This window comes from Canis aureus, chromosome 2, assembly GCF_053574225.1.
Source record: "Canis aureus isolate CA01 chromosome 2, VMU_Caureus_v.1.0, whole genome shotgun sequence".
NCBI classification, from domain to species: Eukaryota; Metazoa; Chordata; class Mammalia; order Carnivora; family Canidae; genus Canis; species Canis aureus.
The window spans coordinates 52,987,717-53,013,796 of record NC_135612.1 but is presented as its reverse complement, the minus strand read 5'-3'; the positions used below and the strand labels follow the sequence as shown (position 1 = coordinate 53,013,796).

The 26,080-nt window shown below is 44.6% G+C and overlaps 1 protein-coding gene across 2 annotated transcripts in view; it reads right to left on the bottom strand.

The window, feature by feature from the left end:
* ABHD2 (abhydrolase domain containing 2, acylglycerol lipase) overlaps positions 1-25,706 on the bottom strand; it is a 103,158-nt gene extending 77,452 nt beyond the window's left edge. Inside the window, exons 1-2 of one of the 2 annotated variants that reach the window (XM_077871908.1) lie at positions 25,548-25,706; positions 483-583 (exon numbers count right to left, since the gene is read on the bottom strand). The gene's annotated coding sequence lies outside the window, so the exon portion shown is untranslated. The remainder of the gene's footprint in view (positions 1-482; positions 584-25,547) is intronic. The other variant, XM_077871913.1, reaches the window with a different exon arrangement.
* Positions 25,707-26,080: the final 374 nt, after the last annotated feature.

Below are 26,080 nucleotides of genomic sequence, written 5' to 3'. Positions count from 1 at the left end.
TTGCTGAGCCTGGAGCCTGACTCGGGGCTTGATCTCACGACCCCGAGATTGACAATCTGCAGATTTAATCAGGTTCTCCAAGGGATGTGTGGCCTAAAAATGCATACAACACCACAAAGTGTGCTATAGGTGGGAGCCCTGCCACCTAAGGCAGTCAAGCCAGCAGGAGACAAATATCCAAGAGCTTACTGTTCATTAATATGGATTTTTAAGTCTAGTGAATGAAATGCCCCAAATAAGATCCAGCAGGAGTTCCAAAGTTTCTCTGACATGGTGCTGGTAACATGCTCTTTCCTGTCCCCTTTAGTGGAAAGAGAACAGAGAAATGCAGCAGGTGGCTTTACCAGTTTCTTTGTTCATCAAGGAGTGTAACTTAATTGAATTAAAAAAATAAGTCCCTCCCTTCCCACTTCCTCTCCCTACTTAGTAACATAAGGGGAAATGAAGAAGAGAAACAAACAAAAAGTCTGAACCATACATACCTATGTCCCTGGTTCCTCTCTACTGCAAATATGAACTGTCCTTGAAGAGTTGTACAGCTGGGCCACTCAGGTCAGATCTCTTATTCAAATTAACCTAAAAGCTGAAAAGATTAGATGGTCACATTCTAAAGAATGAGAAAGAAGCAATTTAATTAAAATAAAAGCACCATCCAAGTCTCTTCATTTCAAGTCTTTGGGGAGAAAGACCATTTCTTTAATTAACACATGTGTCAAACTCTTGGCTGCTTGGCCATTTGAACAAACCTGCTGGGGGACTTCTTTGTGGAGCCACAAACTGACAGTCTCTCTGGTTTCCAGGATGAGTTATCCAGGATTCTGGCTAAAGCAAACCCATATGGCTTTCATGCTATATCTTATAGCGTCATCTTCAGAAATGCCTGAGAGGTAGCATCTGGGTGACCAAGGAAATAACTTATTAGCAAGGCCTGAGGTCAAGGCAGCAGTGGGTTGACTCATCCCTTGTCTCCCAAACACACAGCAGCGACAGAACGAAATGTGGAAATGTGAGCTGAGAGAGGAGGATATGAACACGGATGGGCTTGGAGGCCCAGGACCAGAAGCAGAACAGTGCTGAAGGCATGGAATGGGAAGCTACACAGCCTGCAGGTCTTGATGGGGCTGGGGACTGGCTGTGGAGGAGTGTCAGGAGTTAAAAGTTCTCTCTGTGGGTGGGGACCCAGAGCTGGGCCCACTGGGCTGCAAATGCTTTGCTTCCAAGCAGAAAAGAGAAGGGTGAGGGCAGAGAGGACAGCCAGGGTTTATACAGTGCTACCTATGCACCAAGCCCCGTCCCGGGTACTTTACATATGCCAGCCTTACTGCACCCTATGGAGCAGGTACTATTATTATCCCTTTTTCACAGACGAGGAAATTGAGGCATAAGAAGTTTGAGTAACTCGCCCAAGGCCACTTAGCTAGTAGGTGGAGAAACCAGGATTCATTCAGGTTCCAGGAGCCCTCCTCTTCACCACCACACTGTAAAAAGGAAAGTAAAGAGAGAGAAAGAGAAGCAGGCAAGAAAGAAAATGGATGGGACAAAAGACATAGAGGACACACCAGAGGCTTGCCCAAAGTCACACAGTGGTGAGAGCAGAGCTGGAATTCGAGCCCAGTGTTCTCTGATTTCACAACATCAAAATGACTTCAAAAGGAAATGAAAGCCACTTGAAAGGGAGACTCAATTAACCCTCAGAGTAGTCATGCTCAACCTCAAATTTTTATTATTTCTTCATATTCTGAGACCAATTCGCCACAGAGGACCAGGCTTTGTTGAGGTGGGGACTAAAGAGCAAAGTCTCTAGCCACATCACAAGGCACCTGACCTTTCCAGGGTTCAGCTGCTGGCTAGCATTTTAAACAATTAAGGTTATTAGCCAGCAAGTTTTTGTTTTTGTTTTTTAGCCGGCAAGTTTTTGTTTTTGTTTTTTTAGCCGGCAAGTTATAAATACCGGGGGACTTCAAATAAAAATCCAAACTTCTGGTTTTTCTTGAAAAAAAAAAAAAACATCGTAAGAGTTGGCAACACCAAGCTTGGTTCTCATCTGGCAAAATGGTTGGAGCTGAAAGGTGGCTGCCCCTCCAGACAGGACCTGTGATCTCTGTGCTGTCACGGTCCCCACCACTCCATACGGTCCACAACACTGACCACCCCCCCATCACCTGCTTAATCACCCATGGTGCTGGAGTGGTTCCTATGGGCATCAAAATATGCGACCCTTGGAGAAACCTGTGTTAAGATCCCTCTGGCCCTGCATAAGTCTGTATTGACTGAATATTCAAAGCATACACTAATCAGTATATGTATAAATAATAAATTCACAGAAAAATTATGGAAAGACAAAGCAGCACATAAGATGTGATACATTTTGTTGTTATTCACACTGTTTATCCACACCTTGACGTTTATCTACACCTTGACTTTTTCCACAAACTATCTGGGATGGTTTCAATAATACACATGTAGAACAGCCCAGAAATGTGGCAGATGGCTGACTGCTTCTCAAAAGGAAGGCTCTCCTTCCTCCCACTAAGAGACCTGTAAAATGGGCCTGCCTTGCTGGAAAAAACTATAGATCCCAGCTGCCCTCGCAGGTAGGTGAGTTCATGTGACTTAATTCTAGCCAAATCTGAAGGTGCTGGTTTGATTTCTCCGAAGCCTCCTTAAAAAGCAGGGGGTAAACTCTTCTTCTACCTTTTTCCCTTCACATATCCCTGGAATGCAGATGATGTGGCTACAACCCCAGACCCATCTTTGGCCATGAAGTAACCTTGAGGTTTCTCGAGGAGCCCATTAAGAGGACAGCAGAGTGGAAAGACAGAAGCCTGGGGTCCCTGATGATTTCATGGGTCTACCATGTCAGACTTAGACTGACTACCTCCGGGTTTCTTTTACAGAACTGAATAATCCCTTGCATGTTTAAGCCATTGTTACATCTAGAGTCTTCAAGTCTACAATAAAAAAAAAAAGATATATATTTTTTTATTTGAGAGACAGAGGAGAGTGTGTAAGCAGGGGGAAGAGCAGAGTGAGAAGGACAAGCAAACTCATCAAGTATGGAGCCCAGTGTGAGGCTTGACCCTGAGATCACACCCGGAGCTGAAAGCAAGAATTGGATGCTTAACTGACTGAGCCTAGGCACCCCTTGTCTGCAATTTCTAATGATACAGAAGGAAACACTATATATTCAAATCTTTCTGGATGCTACAATCACTGGGTCATTAGAGTACAGGTAATTTTTCTTTTTTTTCTTTTCTAAAATTCATAATAATAATAGGAAAATAGAAAATAATAAAAATCCATAATAATAATAGGAAAATAGAAAAAAAAGCCCTAAAATAGCAACTAACAAAACCTAAGAAGGAGTTACAAACCTCTACAGAAGAATACCTCTGTCCACATACACAACAATTACAGATGTGAGTAAGCCTAGAATGGACCTGAGCTTGCTGACTACAAGAGTAAAAAGAGAAACCCAAACTCTTGGTTCTCCAAAGTGGAAAGAAAGACAACGTGTCCTGTGCTCTTATCCCAGAAAGCATGACAGATATGGAAGGGAAGGAGGGCTTTTCTGGCGGAGAATCATTAAAAAAAAAAAAACCCTCTGTGGGACTTTATATAAGTGGCTCTTGAGTGATGTGATAGGCAATGTCCTCCTACAACGTTTTTTTTAATAGCAAATGCAGTAGAGAATTAATTTCCTCAACCCTCAAAAAACACCAAGGGTTTTAAATTGAATTCAGTTCAGTGAAGGGAATCCTATGAGAGATTTGTAATTATTATGGTCCAAATATGCACCCTTGATCCAAGGCTTGAACCTGACATCCCAAGAAGCAGGACAGTTCTACTACATGTCCTCAGGGTCACTTCCCTTGAACTCCAGTGGCTCAAGGACCCAGCAACCTACTGTGCACCTAGCACTGTGTTAAACATTGTGTTGGCCCACAATGAAGTAGAATTCTCATTTTAACTGGGAGAAAAGAAGCTAATCTTTAAAAAAAATTTTTATTTTAATTTTGGTTCAGTTAACATACAGTGTAACATTAGTGTCAGGTGTACACCATAGGGATTCAACACTCCCATATATCACTTAGTGCTCCTCATGACAAGTGTGCTTCTTCAACCCCATTACCTGTTTTCCCCATCCACCCACCCACTTCCCTGCTGGTCAACCATCAGTGTGTGCTCTACAGTTAAGAGTCTATTTCTTGGTTTGTCTCTCTCTTTTCCTCCTCTGTTCATTTGTTTTGTTTCTTAAATTCCACATGAGTAGTCATATGGAATTTGTCTTTCTCTGAAATTTTGCTTAGCACTATACTCTCTAGCTCCATCCGTGCCATTGCAAATGGCCAGATTCCATTCTTTTTGATAGCTGAATAATATTCCACATATATATGGAATATATATATATTCCATGTTCTTTACCCATTCATCTACTGATGGACCCTTGGGCTGCTTCCTTATCTTGGTTATTGCAAATAATGCTGTGATAAACACAGGGGTGCATGTATCCTTTTGAATTGGTGTTTTGTATTTTGGGGTAAATACTCAGTAGTGTGATTAGTGGATCATAGAATAGCTCTATTTTTAACTTTTTGTAGAACATCCATACTGTTTTCCACAGTGGCTCCACCACTTTGCATTCCCACCAGCACTGCACAAGGGTTCAAAAAGAAGCTTATCTTATGGCTGTCCATACTTTAGAAACTTGAGGATGAGAATAATTTTGTCTAATCAGAGAAGGACTTATGGAGTAGCTAGATCTACAAATGGGACTTGAGTATAGGATTTGGAAGACATATGTGTAAGTGTGAATGTGAATGTTTACAGTATATACTTGAGGTCGGGGCTCTGCAATGAGACAGATTATACACAAATACATATTTAATACATATATTAAATACATATATGTGTATGTATAAAACCAGGCATTGAGGCACCTGGGTGACTCAGTGATTGAGCTTCTGCCTTTGGCTCAGGTTGTGATCCTGGAGTCCTGGAATTGAGTCTTACATCGGGCTCTCTGCAGGGAGCCTGCTTCTCCCTCTGCCTGTGTCTCTGCCTCTCTCTCTCTGTGTCTCTCATGAATAAATAAATCTTTCAAAAAAACAACCCGGCATTAATCAACTGGCAATTTCAGAACAAAACTCTTGACATTGATTTTAACTTATCTTGCTACATTTTATTTTATGGCGTTCTCTCCTTCCAAGTTCGACCTGCCACAAAATATTAATATTCTGAATTTGTTCCAGACATAACAAAATAAGCTGCCATTGTACTATTTTGTGTGCCCGCCCCCTCCCTTTCCTGGGCTGGCAAAATCGGGTTACCATGAACATCAAGGAGCTCCGGTGGGGAAAAGGCCATACAGACCAGCCTGGGGGCTAAAGCATCATCCCACTCCACCCCACCCCACCACACCCCACGTCCATCTCCAATCCAAGGAAGGACTGGGCTTACTGCATACCTGATCCAGTCTTTCCTCAGCCAGAGAGCCACACACCTCCCCTGCTCCTACTGGTCATTTTATAAGACCAGTGAAATAAAATTCTGTATGCAGTCTCTACATTAACAAGGAAACCCAACATACAAGGGGCCCCCAAATGCCCACCCGTAATGGAACTTTAGGTCATGTCTCAGTCTCTATGACGTGCTTGCCCAGTCTTTCCACCAGTGCGAAGGCCAGGGCTTCTCTCAGCTCTCCCTTGGCTCAGGGTGTTATTTTGAGATGGAGACACAGATGCCTGGAGAGATGGGGGCCCCAGGGCTGGGAGAAGCTCCAGCCTTGGGGATCTGAGACCTGGGTCCTAGTGCCTGCTCTGCTCCTGCCTAGCCAGGGACCATGAATAAGTCAAGTCCCATAACCTTTCTGAGCCCTAAAGACCTCAGCCCTAAAGTGAGCAGATTAGGTTAGAAGTAGATGATGCCAAAGGTCTCCGACAGCTCAGAATTTCCGAGATTCTAGGGATAGAATTGCAGTCCTTGGCTAAAGAGCACAGGAAAAACTCTGTGTCCTGTAACAAGAGACAGCCCTGTCTGCCAGCTTACTTTGTGGACTATTAACAACAAAACTCCCAAGAACGACTACCTTCATGGCCTTTGTTCTTCCTTCAAATAAGGCAAACAGTTATGCCTTCTCAGCTGTGCCATTTATGCCAAAAATTCTGTCATATTCCTTCTACCTGCATGGGTGAGCCATGATTTCAGCCTCAGAATATTAATGTTCACTGAAAGTACAAAACTTACAGTGAGGAAAGAAAGAAAAAAAAACAGGTAGAGAGCTCAAACACAGACAACTCATTACAGGGTGAAGTGGGATGCACAGTGTTCCCCCCGAATTCATGTTTGCCTGGGACCTGTGAACATGGCCTCCTTCAGAAATTGGGTCCTTGGCAGGTGTAATTAAGGTAAGACGGGGCCACGCTGATTAGAGTTGGCCCTGACCCCATGACTGGTGTCCTTGTCAGGACTGGGAAGTTTGGACACAGAGACACAGATGTGCAGAGACCTTTTAAAGGTGGAAGCAGAGACTAGTGCGAACCATCGCTGAGATGAGGAATGCCAAGGATTGCTGGCAATCAAGAGAAATTAGGAACACAGAACAGACTGTCCCTCAGAGCCCTCAGGGAGGAACCCACCTTGGCAACGCCTTGATTTCAGAATTACTCAGAACTGTGAGAGAATATGCCCAAATTACCTCTTGTGACTCTGTAGTTGTCTGATTCTGTCCTTACAGGTCAAAGATACCCTTTGCCACGTCCTCCTTACCCAGACAAGCTCCAATCAATTCAGACCCAAATCAGCTAACTGACATGAACATTCACAGGCTACTTATTAACACAATATAAATGGTATTCTGTGCACAAATATTTATTGGCTTGGCTTCTCTTCCTCTTTGATTCGGCTGTCAGACCACCCTTTCCTCTCCGTGTACCAGTGACTTATGGAAGCCTTGAGATGGAGACATTTGGGGAGGGGGTGTCTCCCTCCCTGGCAACTCAAGAGGACCTGACATATTACAACGAGCTCCAATAATTCTGTGGGTCCCCTGATAAATACCTCTTAAGGAAAACCAAACCAAACCAAACTTCTAAAGAATTCCTCTGTTCCTCTTCCACTCTGGTCGGATGTGGATTTCGTTTAGTTCGAGGCTCTGCAATGAGATAGCCCAGGGTCAAATCCCGGCCCCACCAGTTACAGATCTTGTCCTTCGCCCTCATCTAAAGGTGTTGATACAGAGATGGTATTTTACAACAATCCTGGCATATGGTAAGTGCTTCCAAATATCAGCTGTACCATCACTACTGCTAACCTCTCCTCCAGTTTTCCTTAGTAAACTCCCACATCTGGCAGAAGTGATCCCAAGAGATACTCTTTCCTACCTGACACAGAGACCTCACCGACAATGAAGGAACTGGCTGGCCGACTGGTTGGACTTCCTCCAACAAGTCTGCAATTAACCCCAAGAGTCACTTTATTCTTTATTCTTCTAACATGGAACCATGGTCAACTTAATGAATCACTGGATAGTATGTGTTCTTCATCACGTTCTGTAACAGCTCCAACAGGTGTTCTTGTTTCTGTGCTAAAAGGGGTTCTGGCAGTGCACAACCTGGAGCCCTCTCCTCTCTCTCCTGCTGGGGGTCCCTCTCTTCCCAAGAAGGCCTGTCCCCTCACACACTCCCTTCCTGCAGGTAAACCTACTCTTGCTTGGCGTGGCTTTGCTGACTAACCTCTTCAACGCCCTGAAATAAAACCCTAGGCCAGCACTGGGAGCCTCTGGCAGACTCTGCTCCTCAAAACTGCCCTGTGAATAGTGTTGTGTCAAGAGAAGGATAGCAGAAGGCCAAGTATACTGACGACAAAAACCTCATGTCACCCCAGTCCATTAGCCTTGTTGATGGCAGCTTAGACAAAACATAATCGACTCTAGATGGAGGCCACATGACAGCTTTGAGGAGAAAGCAGGGAGGAAGAGGGCCAGTTTCTCCTCCACTATATCTGCGATTTAACTAAACAAGTCAGAGTAGAGGAAAAAATAAAATAAAATAAAAATAAAAATAAAATAAAAAACAACTCCACAGCAGGAGAGAAGCAAGTCCAGAGGTAGGAGAAAGCCCAGCCATCCACACTTACTGCCATGGGGCTGGAATGGTGTCAGAGGCATTGCTGGAAGGAGCCAAGGTACATCCTGGGCTACCCAGAACCATGCCCTTCTGGTAACCTGGGCTGACTCCGGCCCTGCTCTCACTCACAGTGAGGTTTTGATGCCCTGGGTGAGCCCCTCTGCCAGCACAGAACCACTCTTGGCATATGCAGGCTGGGCCAGGCCTGCCTATTCTCTCCAGGGAGAGTTAGTTCTGTTGGAGCTGTCCTCAGAGTAACCACCTCAAATCCAAAGTGATGGAGAGCACTGGCAATGGCAGGGCCAATCCTATTTCCAACAGATGCCACGAGAAGTGTATTTATTTTTGAATACTGAGCACTGATGACTAGATCTAGACTAGATCTCATTCATCAAACCAGACTGGCTGGCTGCAAGGAAGGAGGAAGCCCCTCGGCAATCTCGTGCAACATCTTTCCCAAATCAGGTGCCACAAAATGAAAGGACCGTCCAAAGTCACACACAATTTGGGAAAGAGAAGGGGTGGATCAACAGAGAACTAAACACATTGATATGAACATTATTCTCAGTAGGCCACAATTCAGGCCCTGAAATTGCCTTTGTGCAAACTCACTCATGTGGTAACTGTTAATTTTAACCATCTTCTTCCACAAAGTCATAAGGTCGCACACTCAACCTGCAGAAATTTTGGAAGATGTCCTACAAGTTCCTAGTAAGAGGAAAGTTACCCTATGAGAGAAATGTGAACCTCACATTTAAATGTCAGGAATGGCTACTAACCCACGAGTTTTCCCAAAAGAAAATCACTGACCTAAAAATATCTGGAGATTGAGTCACCGTTAAGCACGCACATTTAACTGAGTACTTTTACAGGCTCTTCTTCAAATACAGAAAGGAAGCTGGCTTCTCCCATGAGCAAGCATCCCTGCTGTACTCTCACTGGAGGATAAATGGGTAAAGCACTCAGTAAAATCACAAGCAAAGTTGTTCTCGCTATCACAGAGAGACCATTCAATCTTTACCTGAGAACAAACAAAAAATCATAAGCCAGGTGTTTCCTCTGTGGAAATCCTAGACTTTTCTAAAAAGACAGGCACTTTAATGAAGATATTTTATAGCTGTACACATGTGTTAAAGCCCCTAGACTGGGGGCACCTGGGTGGCTCAGTGTTTGAGCGTCTGCCTTCGGCTCAGGTCCTGGATCCTGGGATGGTGGGATTGAGTCCTGCATAGGGCTCCTCCTAGGGAGCCTGCTTCTCCCTCTGCCTATGTTTCTGCCTCTCTCTGTGTGTCTTTCATGAATAAATATTTAACATCTTAAAAACAAAACAAAACAAAACCCTATACTGTAGGGCGCCTCGGTGGCTCAGTCAGTTAAGCGTCTGACTCTTGATCTCAACTCAGGTCTTGATCTCAGGGTTGTGAGTTCAAGCCCTGCGCTGGGCTCCCTGCTAGGCATGGAGCCTACTTAAAAAGCAAAACAAAAAAACCCTTATACTGTAATTAAACTCTGTAATATCAAAAGCATCTCAGTTTACTAGAACCTAAGGAACCTAAGCACTTAGTTTGCTGGAATTTTTAAGGGAAGGGTACAATTGAAGAGAAGAGCCTCTCTAGATTTACTGCACTAAAGAAATTTCCTGGACCTGTCCTAGGAACAGTACAGATCTCATTCAGTCTTCTGAGTCTGCAAACAAACTGCCAGAAGGAGGAAACTAGAGGAAGTGGCTAGAGGCAAGACGTAGTTTGTGCCTGGCACAACCCTTGACTAAAGAACCATGGACCCCATGGAACTCACTAAAGCAAAGAGGCAAGTGTCACTCAGAGCTAAAACAGGAGACTTACAGCTACCCAGAAAGAGAGAAATAAATGTAACTGGGAATCTCCATTTTTGAGCATTCTGGTTTCCCAAGGCCCCCAGCGCCAGAGCAGAGCACAGTGACCTGGCTAAGACGGCCAGTGTGCACACCCCCCACAAAAGCATTGACACCTGCAGCCCACTATAGCTGTGGCATTTGCCCTTCACCCAGGCAGCTAGTGTCAAGAAGTAGATGTGTGAGAAGACCTAACCAACAGGTCAAGCCCCTTGCCTCCTTCCCAAAGGAGAGAGACTCTGCCCACAGGGCTAGCTCACCAGTTCTCTAGGTCCTCCTGGCTCTGTGGCTCTCTGATGATAAATTCTGTCACTTGTGGAAGCAAGAGCTCCTCTCGGGGCTCAGCCACCAGACCCTTTAACACAGGCTTAGAAAGCAGGAAAGGTTCTGGGCCCCTTGCCCTTCCAAGACCGAGAAGGTTCTAGAGACAAGGGTATACAATGTGCATGGCTTTTTATTTTTATTTTATTTTATTATTTTATTTTTATTTTTATTTTTTTGTGTGTGTGCATGGCTTTTTAAGGAACGTTTTACTTATTTCTGTTTTATAACCTCAGACGCTGTGAGTAGAAACAGGATCTCATGCCAGCTTAGAACAGCAGGCTTAAAGGTCACATGGATTCCATTGTGACAAGTGCCCAAGTCTTAGAAGATAAAATCCACTAGCTAAATGCTAATAGGAAGGACTGATTCACACTCGGGTCCTTGGGCTAAGAATGAAAGGAAGGGTAGTGTGAGATAGTTACCACCTGGTACTAAACAAGCCAGGTCCAGCACTGGGCCTCCATGGAGGCCCTGCCTAGCATCTGCCATCAGTTCTGCTGATTCTGGGCACTCAACAGAGCCCCGTCCCCAGCTTCTGGGTCACAACCCAAGTGGAAGGACCCAGAGGTGCAGGATTCTGGCTGTGAGAAGAGGGAAGGGATCCCATTTGTGTCTCCACACCGGTGGCTTCTCTTCTCAAAATGTGCTGTGCTGTGCAACTCTGGGTAGATCACTTGCCCTCTATGAGGATTTTGAAGCTTACCCTAGCTTCATGGAGCCCATGTTGTTCATAAATGAACAAGAGCTTTTAGAATCTGAGGACCTGGGATCCCTGGGTGGCGCAGCAGTTTGGCGCCTGCCTTTGGCCCAGGGCACGATCCTGGAGACCCGGGATCAAATCCCACGTCAGGCTCCCGGTACATGGAGCCTGCTTCTCCCTCTGCCTATGTCTCTGCCTCTCTTTCTCTCTCTCTCTCTCTCTGTGACTATCATAAATAAATTAAAAAAAAAATTTAGAATCTGAGGACCTGCGTTTGAGTTCAGATTCTGCCAAATGACCTTGAGTGACCTTGGGTAAATTATCTAAGTTTTATGAAAGTTTCTTTTTCTTCTATAAAATGGGGGAGGGGAGATTGCATACATTACAGGTTACTAAAGGGAAAGCAGTTAATGAAATTATGTAGATTTTTAAAAAGCTTTATAATTACAAAATACCCACAGATATACTCAGGATAAAATTTATAAAATGCCTTGAGCTTTTTAGAGAAAAGCTGCCTTATTAAATATTTCAAGATGAGAAAAATGTTAGTTTTAAAGCAATAGCTAGGGACTTTTAACACATGAAGAACATGGAATTGGGTCCTCCAGGCAGTCCTGAGCTTGGCTTTATCAGATCCTTTACTGATAACACTGAAATAGATAGCAAAACAAAAATTCAAAAGCTCTAAGACAGAAAGGGCTGATATATTTGGGGTCTCTGCTACCTAGACTGCTTTTCGAAGTAAACAGATAGAAGTAGGTTCACATCCTCAAATGTTCCTGTCTCCTCATCCATCCAACACAAACATCTCTCCCAGCCTTGGGAAACAAGCTTTCAGCCTTCTCTAAGGCCCAAGGGCAAGTCCCAACTGCTACCCCTCGTCACCCAGTGGCCTCCTCCTCCTCTGGTTTCTATCTAAAGCTTACCTGTGTCAGCCATTCATCTGCTCAGAGCCCACCTCCATATACCTCCACCCAACACCACAGGGGAGAGTTTTCAATACTATGCACCATAAGGCAGGTGCATCTCAACTGCTAGCTCACTTTACAGGGGTTCCTCCTCTCCTGGGCTTCCCCTACGCACACATGTCTCCCAAGAGATGAGGAGCCAGCCATCAAGAAAGACTCTATCATCAAAAATGAGGAAACTGCTTCTCCATAATGGGGAAAAAAACCGTGATCTCATTTCTCAAAAATTGATACACCTGTATACATTGGAAGCACCCTCATGGATAAAACAGTGGTTTGTAAGTGGAGAGGACAGAGCTGTCCCCACCCCAGCCCCGCCAAAAAAGTGTGTCAATATCACAGGGGTGGGGAGGATGTTATGTAAATCTACACCCTTCTTCTGATATTCCACCCAGCTCCCAAGGGTACCAAAGGCATTAGCTTCATTCTAAACTCTGTGAAGAGTATGAAAGAAGTATAATACATGGCATCCATGAAATAACTGGGAAATAGTGCAGCTCTATGAGTATTTTAGGTACAGAATCCTAAAGTACCAACTACAAATACTAGAGGAATTCAGACAAAGGAAGCAAGGAGGATGACTAGATAGCTAGGGACTCATGGGAAGAGATGGGACACAAGAGGAGGTGAGAAGCAGGGGTGGGGTGCAGACATCAGGCTGGGCTCACTGGCTGACCCAGGACCCAAGAATGCTGGACAGTCAGGAGACAGGCAGACAGGGCAAGAGGGAGGATGTAGGGGCAGAGGTGGTGATTCACTGTGAAATGAAATTTCAGGGCTTTACTTACAAGGAAAAGGTGGCGTCCCACACATATTTGGCTGTGGCTGTGTGTGCTGTGCAGACACACTGAAGGTCTGAGTGCGCATGGCAGGAGGTGTGAGAAGCATTTCTTTGGCTCTGTGTAACCTGATCCATGGGGCACTAGACAAGCGTTGTCATGCATCATTTGAATATCATTGCAAGCCCACGATGGCATTCAAATCATTTTTCTTTTTTAAAATATAGTTAACACACAACGTCACCATGCAAATAGTTTTGAACAATCTACTGATCTATATGGGAATTTTCATTTGGGAACCCATCCCCTTAAGGCCCTAAAAATCATACCATCTCCCACCTTTGCATTTTGCAAATACCCCTTTCATAACTAGAAAATGTGCAAGCCTCATTTCTACATAAAAGTAATGACTTATGTTCCTTTTGTTTCTATTGGGGATTCTGGTCTATGCCCTTCTAATTCAATCCTCATGTAAATTCTACACAAGTTTAAATTTAATGGTGTTGAGCACGCAGTGGGGCACTCAGTACATATTTATTGGCCAAGTCTGTGGGAAGGCCTAACGCATCACCATTCTGATCCCTTAAGCAGAATTTTCTCAGGAGGAGATTATTTCATTAGGCTGAGAGGTACAGATCTTTGTAACTGCCACACTCTGTGGAGCAAAAGACAAAGCTCAATGTGACCTGGGCTGTCAGCAGCTTTTGGATATTTTAAAGACCATCTCAGAATTCAGGCAAATAATTATCCATCTAAATGAAACTTTTCCCCTTTCCATCACTCAGAGAAGCTACTGTCCAATACCATATTTCTTTTACCTTTTCCCTTGTTTGTCTGAAGCGTATCTTGGCAGGTTCAAAGAGCTATAAATCAATCTACTTCAAAACCTGCTCACATAAAAAGAAAGAGAAATCAGAGCCCAAATGGGCTGTTTTAGGGAGTAGAAGGAAGGAAAGGCACCCAAAAAAAAGTTAGACAGAAAGCCACTCATTTAAAAAAAGAAAGAAAGCTACCCATTGATTGTTGGCATTCAGCTAAATACCCAAATACCGCTAGAAGACTCACAACTTCTACTAACTTCCTCCAAACATCCAAAACAACAAGATTACCAATGTATTTTCCCACCAACATGAGTTTAGGACGTAATCCAGAAAATTAAAAGTCAAATACAATTAATCCTAGGTTAGTTAACCCGGATTGAAACATTGGTGGAATTGTAACATGGAGATCCTTTCTGGCATCTAAGGAAAATGCAAAAATCCCTCCTCAAATATCTATGGTATGCGAAACAAATTTGTATAAATAGGTCAGAACAATTGTTACAAAGATTTCTACTTCATCTAGATGCTTTCTGTGGGTATACACCGATGATGTCAGGGTAGTGAGGCAACTCACGTCAAGGCGGAGAAATTCACAGGCTTTAGGGGACAGACAGACCTGGCCTAAATGGCAACTGTACCATTTATTGTGTGACTTTGGGCAAGCCTCTTAACCTCTCTGCACCTCAGCTTCCTTACCCATTAAATAGGGGGGTGGTGATAAGAGTGTCCTGCTATTACAATAAAAATGAAAAAATGCAACCCCAGTGCTAACTTGGCAGTGGTGTCCTCACTAGAGAAGGCAGGGGAGGGGCTTGCTTTATCCAACAAGGCTAGAGAATCACAGTCCAGAGCCGCATGTCCAGGGTTTCAGGTCTGGTTGGTCCTGCTTCTACACTTGCCTGTGAGTGATCATGACCAATCCAATCTAAACATCTTTTACAGGGGACGAGTGGGTCATACGCATCCACATTCCTGTCCCCACTCCAGACCATTTGCTTCTCCATCAGCCACCCAGAGAAAAAGATGAAGTTTGCAAACCCACAGGATAGAGTTTGAAGACTCTCACCCCTTGAACCCAGTAGTGCTAGTGTTCTCTGGCTGGTGCTACCAAATCACTGTATCTTGAAAATGAAGGGGCAGAACCAGATGATAGTAAAAACGCCTATTTGTGTAACTCCACAATTTATCGGATGCTTGGGAGTTAAATACATGACCTCAGTTATTCCTCAAACATGTCACAAAATGCCCTGAAGTTGACAGTAGAGACCAATTACATAATGTACTGTTTACAAAGTGCATCCTCAGACGTTATCTCATTTGGTATTTGCGATAGTTCTGTGAGTTATTATTAATGCAAGCAAGGAAACTGAGACCCGGGACCCTCCTTGTGCCACGCTGCGTGTAAGGCTCTAGGAGTATCTATCTCAGAGGCCCCTCGCAGAGCTGGATGGATCCTGACTACTCCACCCCCAGCGATGGTCTCTGAGGCCTCTCCCATCCAAAGAGAGCCTTAAAAAAAAGAAAAAAAAATCTGCATTCCTCTTAGAAGCTCTCTGGTGGCAAAGATAAGATTTCTCTGGCAATTTCCCTGCAACATTCAGCTTTCTAAGCAGAGTCAATAAGTAGTCTGATGAGTGATATTACTGATAGACCCAGGAAAGGGACTGTGTTTTCCAAATTGGGGAAAATATCCTTGGCTACATGCTACTTGGCATTTCCCATCATCTTACTATTTAGAAGGGCACATTCTTCAAGGTCATTGACAAGAGAGGGTAAGCACTTTATTTATACTATCAGAATAGAGAAAAGCATCACAGCCAAGGTATTTGGAAGCTGAGAAGTTGAAGTCCACGGTGGGAACATAGTTCAGGACACACAGGGAGCTAGCTGTGTGGAACTGGAAGCTCGGCAGGCAATGATGGACAGTAACCTCTGGGCCAAGCATGGCCTGATGGTGGGGCAAAGGGTGTGCAGGCACCACGGAAGGGTCAGAGGGCAGAGGCCCAGCAGAAAGAGGGCTTGATAAATGTTTGCTGAACAAATGAAAGGCTCTGGTGCATCACACACTCCTAGGAATACTGTGTCTCCCTCAATTTTAGAGAGAATAACGTCATCATTGGATGCCTGAGAAAGTTAATAGGAAACCACGTAATGCATATGGAAATTTACTAAAATGCATCATTCCACATTAAGTGAACAAAGCTAGGAAGGGAACATGCACAATATGGTGCCAGTTATATAAGAAAGAAAGAGGGGCGCCAGGGTAGCTCAGTTGAGTGTCCGACTCTTGATTTTGGCTCAGGTCTTGATCTCAGGGTCATGATATCGAGCCCTGAGTTGGGCTCCATGCTGGGTGTGGAGCCTGCTTGGGATTCTTTCTCTCCTTCTCCCTCTGCCCCTCTCTCCCTGCTTGTGCTCTCTAAAAAATAAATAAATGAATGAATGAATGAATGAATGAATAAATAAATAAATAAATAATACTACCTTCTAAAAAAGAAAAGTATTTCTGACATTTTAAACAATTGGAAATTTGAACACATAGTTCAAATTTGATTAGAGAGTTGATAGTAAAGAATCACTGTTACTTTTTAAAAGTGTAATGATAGTATTATAATCATGTTTAATAAAGGGATCCTTATTTTTTAGGTGATATCATAGAAATATTTACAGATAGAAGGACATGATGTTTGGAATCTACTTCCAAATTAACATGGGCTGGGGAGTGGCTAGAATAGAGGGGTCAGGAGTGGTCACTGCTGAAGCTGGTGATGGGTACGTGGGGGTTCACTATAGGATTCTATTTCTGTATATCTTTAAAATTCCCATAACAAACGCCTATAAATGAATGAATGATTATTTAGCTACATTCCAAATAGTTTCCTATAGTCACTGAGGTTCAAGTGTACGTTCAACTACAGTAACAGTCAAGACTCTTTTGTTCTTGGGATGATTATGGTAAATAATAGTCACTTATGGCAAATATGTCGTAGGCTGCTCCCACTAGTGTGCAGGTCATGCAAATCTCATTAGAAAATGAACTCCAAATTTAATTCCAAAATTAACAAGCAAAAATAACCAAAGATATTACTTTTGAAGGGCTCCCTTCCATTAATGTAGACACTTAGTGCCGGTTGCACATACAAACAGGCTCTTTATTAAGGCAGGACCCCAATGATGCAAACTAACTCTTCATTTCAACTCAACTAATATTCCCAAAGTGCTCAGCACACAGGAAGGAGCTGCACATGACACAACTATGACTGGAAACCTCTGTCTGCTCCACAGAGCTTAGGGCTCCTCCTATATTGGGATTCTTCAAACTCAGGTGCTAGATGCTCCCCCACCCCTGGAGGAAAATATAGTCCTGACAGATTGCCTCAGGGCTTTTATTCAATTCTTAGAGTTAAGTTACTTTTATTCAATTATTATTTATTATACTGTTTCTTAAAATGTAAACACATAAAACTCGGCATAAACTTCTTTTAGCACTTTTAAACGATGGCGACCAAGACAAATGTACAAATAAATACAAATAATACTATTCAAACACTGAAAGTCAGATTAACTACATTAATATAATGAGGCTGATGTCATTTTTTTAAAAACTTAAGTTTCTTTGTTTTTAGGTAATCTCTACACCCAATGTGGGGCTCAAACTCATGACTCTGAGATCAAGAGGTGCAAGCTCTTCTGACTGAGCCAGCTAGGCGCCCCTGATGCCATCTTTCAGACCTGAAATCCAGAGACAATGTCACCATGTTCCTGCCTCCTCCTGAGCAGGTCCTGTGGGTAAGCACTGGGCACAGTGTGACAGCTGCATTCTTGAGCCCCCTCCTCTCTGCTGGGAGCGCTGCTGCAGCCCTGCATGGACACAGTGCTCTGTGCTATCCCTTGGCTGCCCCAGTGCTACTCACCTTCTCCATGCTAAGTCCTTTTATACTTTTCTCTATAGCAGCTTACCTGGATCCAACTCGTGAGAAATTCACACACAAATGGGGAGCATTGGGGCCATGTGGCTGGACCCAGGTATAATGAGGTTATCCCAGTGATCCAGGGCAAGCTTTTTAAATATTTCCAATTATTGTTTTTTTAAAGATTTTATTTATTTATTTGTCAGAGAGAGAGAGAGAAAGAGAGAGAGAGAGAAGGTGAGCACAAGCAGTGGGGAGAGGCAGAGGAAGAGGGAAAAGCAGACTCCTGGCTGAGCAGGAAGCCTGATATGAAACTTGAACCCAGGTTCCTGGGATCATGACCTGAGGCAAAGGCAGACACTTAACCGACTGAGCCACCCAAGTACCCTCCAATTATTGTTAATGCAAAACCAATATGTCTGAGTGTTCTTAATTTAAGGAGAACTCAAGGAATCTCTAGAAAATATCCTTGACTTGGGATAGAATGTCATGGTGCTACTGGAGCAGAGAAAAAGTACCACAGGGACACAGATGAGAAGTCACAATCTATCTCAGAAACAATATAAGCCACCACCTGACATAGTAAATTGAGAATTTAATAAGTTTAAGCACATGATTAAAAAGATTGATGTACAAATACACTGGAGGGTCTCAATTCCAGTGAGTGGCTAGGGTCCCAATCCAACCTCCTCTTCTCCTTGTCCTTTAGAACCACAATATGGTATTTTGGCATGAACAAATCAAGACATGGAGCATTGTCTCATATCACTCTAAGGTGTTACAACTGGGATCTATACTGTATAGTCTATACCTCCCGAAAACACTGAGGACAATCTATACCAAACAATGCCACAACTAGGCCAGCTGGGCTGCATGAATGGCATGGCGTACCAGCAAGAGAACAGCCAGCACTGCTTAAGGAAACTGAAAAAGTAGAAACCTCCTTGAACAGAATCCCCTACTTCAGACACCCCCCTCCCATGCCCACCCCATGCTATGATGCCATTTCCACAGCTCAATCTTTTGATCAATCTAAATCAGTTTTTTTTTTTCAAGGTTGTTCTTTATTCTGGGACACTGACTTTCCTACATTTTTGGTGTTAAAATATCTTTTCTCAATAGATGGCAACAACAGAGGCACCTGGCTGGCTCAGTTGGTAGTGCATGTGACTCTTGATCTCGAGGTTGTGAGTTCGAGCCCTAGCACAGAGATTACTTAAAAAGAAATGAACAAGAGGGGCACCCTGGTGGCTCAGTTAAGCATCTGCCTTGGGCTCAGGTCACAATCCCTGGGTCCTGGGATCAAGTCCCATAGTGGGCTCCCTGCTCAGTGGAGAGTATGCTTCTTCCTCTCCCTCTGTCCTGTGCTTGTTCTGTCTCTCTAGTGCTCTCTCTCTCTCTCAAATAAATAAAATATTAAAAAAAACAAAAAACAATAACAAAAAACCAAACAAGGGGTGCTTGGCTGGCTGAGTCAATTAAGCATCCAACTGTTAATTCATTCAGCTTGGTTCGTGATCTCAAGGTTGTGAGACTGAACCCTGCGTTGGGCTCTGCACTCAGTGTGGGGTCTGCTTGTCCCTCTCCCTCTGCTCCTCCTCATTCTCTCTCTTTCTTTCTCAAATAACAAATAAAATCTTAAAAAAATAAACAAACAGGGCGCCTGGGTGATTCAGTCAATTAAACATCTGCTTCGGCTCAGGTAATAATTCCAGGGTCCTGGGATCAAGTCCCACATCAGGCTCTCTACTCATTGGGAAGTCTGCTTCTCCCTCTCCCTCTGCCTGCCACTCCCTCTGCTTGTTCTCTCTCTGTCAGGGAAATAAATAAAATCTTTAAAAAATATAAACAAATAAATAAAAAGATGGCAACACAGGAGATGACAAGGGTTTTTTATTTCCTTCTCTAAAAAGATGAAAATTTGGCAATCCCATGTTGGACTTCCTCCTTTGTTTTTTTTATGCTCTGACACGACTAAGGGAACGGTATACAAACACATGTTTGGACTGATTGTGCACAAATGGGGCAATTTTCAAAGCTTCTTCTTCTTTTGCCCCCAGGATACTGGATAAAACATAGCTGATAAGACTACCTCCCTCTCCTATCACATACATACCACATGGTACAACTCAGTGATAATGTGGACGCCCAGCACTGAGCAAAGACCAGAAAGTAATGACTCCAGATTAGACTGGCTAACACCTTGGCAGTTCTATTCAATTTCAAAGTGACACTAAATTAGACTTGGAGCTAAATGAAAGCATGATGCAGAGTAAGGCACATTGGAAGAAAAGAGAGAAACCGAACATCAGGCAAGATCTGGGAGCCACAGAAGACCACAAGACCATGTTTAATTCAATGCATAGAAAACATAAGCACAGCCATAGAAAATTCTTTTTTTAAAAAAAAAGATTTTAGTTATTTATTTATTCATAAGAGACACAGATAGAGAGGTAGAGACACAGGCAGAAGAAGAAGCAGGCTCCATGCAGGAAGCCCAATGTGGGACTTGGTCCCAGGACTCTAGGATCATGCCCTGAGCCAAAGGCAGAGAGCCACACAGGCATCTGCCATAGAAAATTCTAATGTGAGGAACCCCGAAACTCTCAGAACTACTGTCAGAAAGCCTGGCCATACCATGTCAGGTTCAGACCTTGGAGATGGCAAAGTGACGTAGAGAATTCGGAAAATGCTCATAAATATGACCGAAATTATATTCCCAAGTATTGGTTTAGGAGAGGGACAGGTGGGAGAGCTGGTTTTTCCTGGGCTGAGAGAGAAGAGGCGGGGCCCTTAACAAAGCTATCCAAACAGGAAGCTGGGCAGTGAGGTGCAGGGCTCCTTCCTGATGCTCTGGGGTGAGGACAAACAGGACCAGTGCCGTGGTACAGGAGCCAGGATTAGATGTGACAGAGGCACTGACACATGTATCAAGAAGGCCAGGAGACTTCTCTGGAGACCAGAGAAAATATGGCCAGCTTTCCCTGGCAATTCCAGCACATTCTGCCCAGAGGGCAAGGTGGAAGTCCCCAGTCCACTGCTCCTCATTTCCCAATGATCCTATTCTCCCTTCATAGGATGACCTTTTAAGAGAAGTGCTCTACGTCACCTGGTCTCTTCTTAGGCTTAGAGTGACGGTATGTAGAAAAGAAACATAGTTGGCCCTAAACATCCAAAAAATGCTTTAGGATCTCCATGTAAGGCTGCTGCCTAAGTAAAACTGGTTCTTAGCATTCTTAGAAATGGAAAAGAGACATTTAAAATAGACCACCCTCATAGAAAAATGACACAGAAGCTCTCTTTCCATACTGCCAAGAAATATTAAGTGGGGGAAAAAAGCAAGGTTCCAAATGGTGTGTACAGTATGGTACCGTTTGGGTGAAAGGGAAGGGGATATTCTTGGTGAATTTACTAATGTCATTCACCTGGCGTATAATATCCTGGCTGTGCACAGAACACTTCTGGAGGATGAAGAAACCAGTAACGCTGGTCGCCTCGTAAGGAACAAAACTAGGTAGCAGGAGTCAGGGGCAGACGGAGATGTATTTAATGTCTCACCTTTTGTGCCTTTCGAACATTTTCTTTCATCACATAAATGCATTACCCAGTTTTAAAATTTGAATTAAAAGCGTTAAAAGTGTTGTCAATGTAAAGTAAAAACAAAACAGGCCTTATGCAGCAAAGGGAACACTTTGGTTGTTCCTCTGGACAGCTGTTTGCCTGGCACACAACCAGATGCTCAGTTTGTCGAACTTAATGAACCTCTACTTAAAGGCAACAAAAGAGGATCAGAAACAGGGCAAACCCACATGTTCCAGTTCTTTCGTAAGCTCTTTACCTGGCTGCTACTTCACTATGACAAGAGATCGGTAAAGGGGGCCTTGCAATGGGGTCTGGTGCCCAGCCTTCACAGGTAATGATAGATCTGATCGTCTGTCCACATCAGCCATTTTATAAAAAGAAGACATTTATTTATTTATTTATTTATTTTATTGGTGTTCAATTTACCAACATACAGAATAACCCCCAGTGCCCGTCACCCAATCACTCCCACCCCCCACCCTCCTCCCCTTCTACCACCCCTACTTCGTTTCCCAGAGTTAGCAGTCTTTACGTTATGTCTCCCTTTCTGATATTTCCCACACATTTAAAAGAAGACATTTAATCCAAAAAACATGATGCCCTGGAACCAAGACAACAAAAATAAATATGCAGATATGAAAAATGATCCTTCAGGGAGATGATGTCAGCAGGTACACAGTATTAACACAAAAATAGAAGGACAGGGGGTTACCAATGTCCATGCATGGCCAAAGAAATTGGAACATAAAAAGCTGCTATATGGGCAACCCAGGTGGCTCAGAGGTTTAGCACCGCCTTCAGTCCAGGTCGTGATCCTGGAGACCTGGGATCGAGTCCCATGTCAGGCTTCCTGCATGAAGCCTGCTTCTCCCTCTCTCTGCCTGTGTCTCTGCCCTCTCTCTCTCTCTGTCTCTCATGAATAAATAAATAAATAATTTTTTTTTTTTTTAAAGCTGCTATATAAAATTCTCAAGCCAGGGGCACTTGGGTGGCTCAGTGGTTGAGTGTCTGCCTTTGGCTCAGATCATGATCCTAGGGTCCTGGGATCCAGTCCCATATCAGGGTCCCCGGAGGGAGCCTGCTTCTCCCTCTGCCTGTGTCTCTGCCTCTCTCTGTCTCTCATAAATGAATACATAAAATCTTTAAAAATTAAAAAAATAAAATTCTCCAGCCAGATCACATTAAGAGGCATTTGAATTTCCAGGGCTCCATTCCTGGGGACAATTTACCCCAAAATGGACCAGGAAGGCTTTGATACCTCATGCTCCAGTCATCTCCACTCTCAGATTGGTCAAGGAGCACTCAAAACCCACACTGCAATAAGCACCAGAATACTATTAACAGAAGATCACAGCAGAAATTCTGCCACATGAAATTCTCTTACTTTGGAAGTCTCCCTGCTAGGGTTTTTCAAAGAACCAGGATTTAGGAAAAAAAAAAAAAAAAGAAAGAAAAAAAGACAGACTCCACCCCATCTTTCATAGGATCAAAGAAATTATCTTGCATTCTGGGCAGAGGGGAACCACTATAGTCTTGGCAGGCTCTGACGGGGATTAGCAGGAAAAAGGTGACCAGCGGGACAATTAAAGAATAACAGCAAACGAGACTCCTTTCGCTGAGATGTTATAGAAAAGAAAGCAAGGTAGGGGCCCGTATGAACACACAAAGAAACTAAAACAATTATTCTAAGATGGCTGAACTCTATCGAACATCCGAGACAAAAACCCAAAACTCAAAATTCAACTCTTAAGAAGGTGCCAGTCAATAATGGTTCGTTCTAGAAAGCTCATAAAAACAGAGAAGGGAAAACCAAAGGTGACTGGCTTCCTGCCAGAAATAAAGGTAACAGGTATCTTCCAATTAAAAGAGAATTGGCCGGCAAGCTGAGAGAAGATATTTATCAAAACCATGAAGACAATAAAAGAAATGAAGCTGAAAGGAAAAAAAGAAAGGGAACTCTTCCAATTGCAACGAGAGGAAAAGCTGTTCCATTGTACTTGCCATATCGTTTATTTCAAGCTCAAGAAGAGGAGAAAAACCGGTGAAGAAGCTACATTACCAGCAGAAATCAGTCACACACTTGTGTTCCTGCCAGGCAAGGCAGGCGCTGCTGGTGCTGCCCCTGCTCGAATGACTAAGTAACTTGCTTAAATGCATTTGACACACGATCCTTGAACTTCCGAAAAGCACTTAATACAGTAGCTCATGAAATCTTAATCTAAAAATGTTCATCCATTTATAATCAAGCTGCATCACACTGACAAATGGGCAGGAGGGCCAAAGATATTTAGGAAGATGCTGTGAGGACTGGTATTACCAGGGACTTTGTTTATCACTTCGAGGGGTTTCTTTCCCCCTTTATAAAGAGAATAAAAGAGATCTGTCATCTAAAAGCAGGTGTAATTACAAGGACTAACAAAGAAAATGAATTACACAATTCAATAAAAGAAAAAAATGTTTTAAATGCAATGTGACTTAGAAAACTCCACAGACGTTTATGAGTTAGTGAAATATGGAATATGTTTAATGAACTGGGGGCAGGAGGCAGGGGAAAAAATTAGTTCCTGATAGAAAAAGACTTCATGGTAGATATGGGGGAGGGGGGAGCATAAAAAGGCAACAGAACATTGTATTTGGCAAATCGGTAGTGGTTACTGTGTGCCAGGCACTGTTCTAAATGCTTCAGCTATAGGAAGTCCTGTAATCTTCAAAACAACCTTCCAATCTAAGTACCATCGTTATGCCTGTTTGATAGGTGAGAAAACAGAGGCATGGAGAGGTTAGCTAACTTGCCCAAGGTTACAGCTTATCAGAAGTAGGGCTAGGACTCTAATCCAGGCACTCACTCCAAAATCTGTCTGCTTCAGCTCTCTGGACTCCCTTAGAATTTAAATACTGAGAGTACAAGTAAAATACAAGTCATGCACTGGCTAAATCCAGGGTCAAGAGATCATCCCTTAGTCATAGCTCTGTGATGACCAGTGAGCCCTGTGACCACTGTGGGCCTTAGTTTCCTCACCTGTCCTTTGAAAAGACAAATTAGACAGAGCTCTAACTAAGGGATCATCAGCTCTAAAACGCCCCCCAGTCCATGCTGACCACCCACAGTCTATGACCTGGTCTGCTTTCTGATGGGTTACTCAAAGATTAGTTTATCCCGAAACAGGCAGCAAGTTATGTTAAGGTTCTTTCTCTGCCTCCTGACCTTCAGAAGATTACTATGTCCTCTCCATTCAAGGCAAATGACAGACAGTAATGAAAGAGGTACTGTATGGTTTCTCTTTTGGACTCGACTTAACGCGGTTTGTAACGAAATGGCCCTCAAAAAGCTCTGGGCGCAGACCACATTAACTGTGCCAAACCTACAGTCTCTCCCAGGCCCCTCTCATGAGCCTGTTCTTGGAACCTGCCCTTGGATCTGGTTACTGGAATGCAGGTGAAACGGACACACTGGAGGGGTTAAAACAACCAAAAGAGAGGAATTGCAGGGATTAAGAAATGCGGCCCAGGGTGGTTCTAATTACAGAGTTTCATGATGGCTAAATAACCTTATCTTCTTGGTATACTCCATTCTCTTTGCTGACACCCACTCTTGAGAGTTGAAACTACAGAATTCATTATGGTGAATTCAACACCCAGTTCGGACCTAACAGACCCCCCTGAAATAGCCTTGTCAAGCTAGGCATTAAAGGTTACGCAGAGTCCATCTGTGAGTGGAGAAGGGCCTTACAGGTGGGTCATGCAGCCCTCCTTTGAGAGTCTTTTCTAAGCATCCCTGACAGGTGGCTGTCATCTGGCCTGTGCCTGGACACTTCCAAGGTCGAGGCACTGGCTGCCTCCCGGACAGCCGCTTGCACTGCTGGACAGCTCTCTGTGGGTAAGGTTCACGAAGCGCCTAGAACAGTGCTTGGCTTGGGGCCAAGGTCAATAAGCGCGCCTCCAACTAGGTCAAAAGCTGCCTCCTTACAACTTGAATCCATCGGTCCTTGGTGCCCCCCTGGAGCCCTGAAACGCAGAGGCCCCCCGGACACCCAGAGCTGTGATCAAGCCCCTCAGCCCTCTCGTTCCAGGAGCGGATCCCGGACCTCCATCACCAGGCCTGGGTCGCAGACCCCCTCCCCACACCCTAGAGGTCCCGGGAATAAGCACCGATGGAGGGATGGCCGGCATGGAGGCCTCGGTCGGGGATGTCTCCATCCTCGGTACCCGGGGCAGGAGCGGACAAAGGGCTTTCAGAAAGGCGTATCCCACCTGCCGCGGTCCAGGCTGCCTCCCTCCCCGCAGCCGGGCGAGCCTGCCCTCGGGACCCCCGCGGCGCCAGGTGACAGGCCCCGGAGGACCGGAGGCGCAGGCAGCGGCGCGATGGGCCGAGCCACGACGGGGACCTCGGGGCTCAGAGGTCTGGCCCGACGGATACCGGGCGCCATCCCGGCTTAGCAGAGCTCGCTCGGCCGTGGCTTTACCTGCGCGTGGTTGACTACCGCGGCCCAGCTTGCCCCCAGCCCGGTTCCTGCAGCTCCGCGGCTGCCGGCGGCACTCATGGAAATGCAGCCGGAACCCCTGGCCAGTGCAGCTCCCGCCGCTACCGGCCCCGCCCAAGCAACTGCCGCCACGCCCCTGACGACAGCTCCTGCCACGCCCCCGATACGGAACTCGTCCGCTCATTGGGCAGCCCAGCTGCTGCTCTACGAGCCCCGAGAGCTCTCTGCGCCCGGCGGGCAGCCCATTGGTTGGCGGAGCTGCTCCTCAGGGCGGAGGCGGAACCTTCGGCGAACAGCTCCTCCACCGTTGGTTACCTTTGACGTCTTTAGCCCGTGGGCTGAGACGCTATTGGATAAGGCCGGAGGGGGCGGGGAAAGGGGAGGTGGGCTAAAGGATCGTGCTTGATGTTGATGGGGGCGGGTGCGGAGAGGGAGGCAATTGTGACTGCGAGCTTGTTTTGGGGGCTGGGTAAGGTCAGGTGTCCTGTGAGGTGGAGAGGAGGGAGGCCGACAAG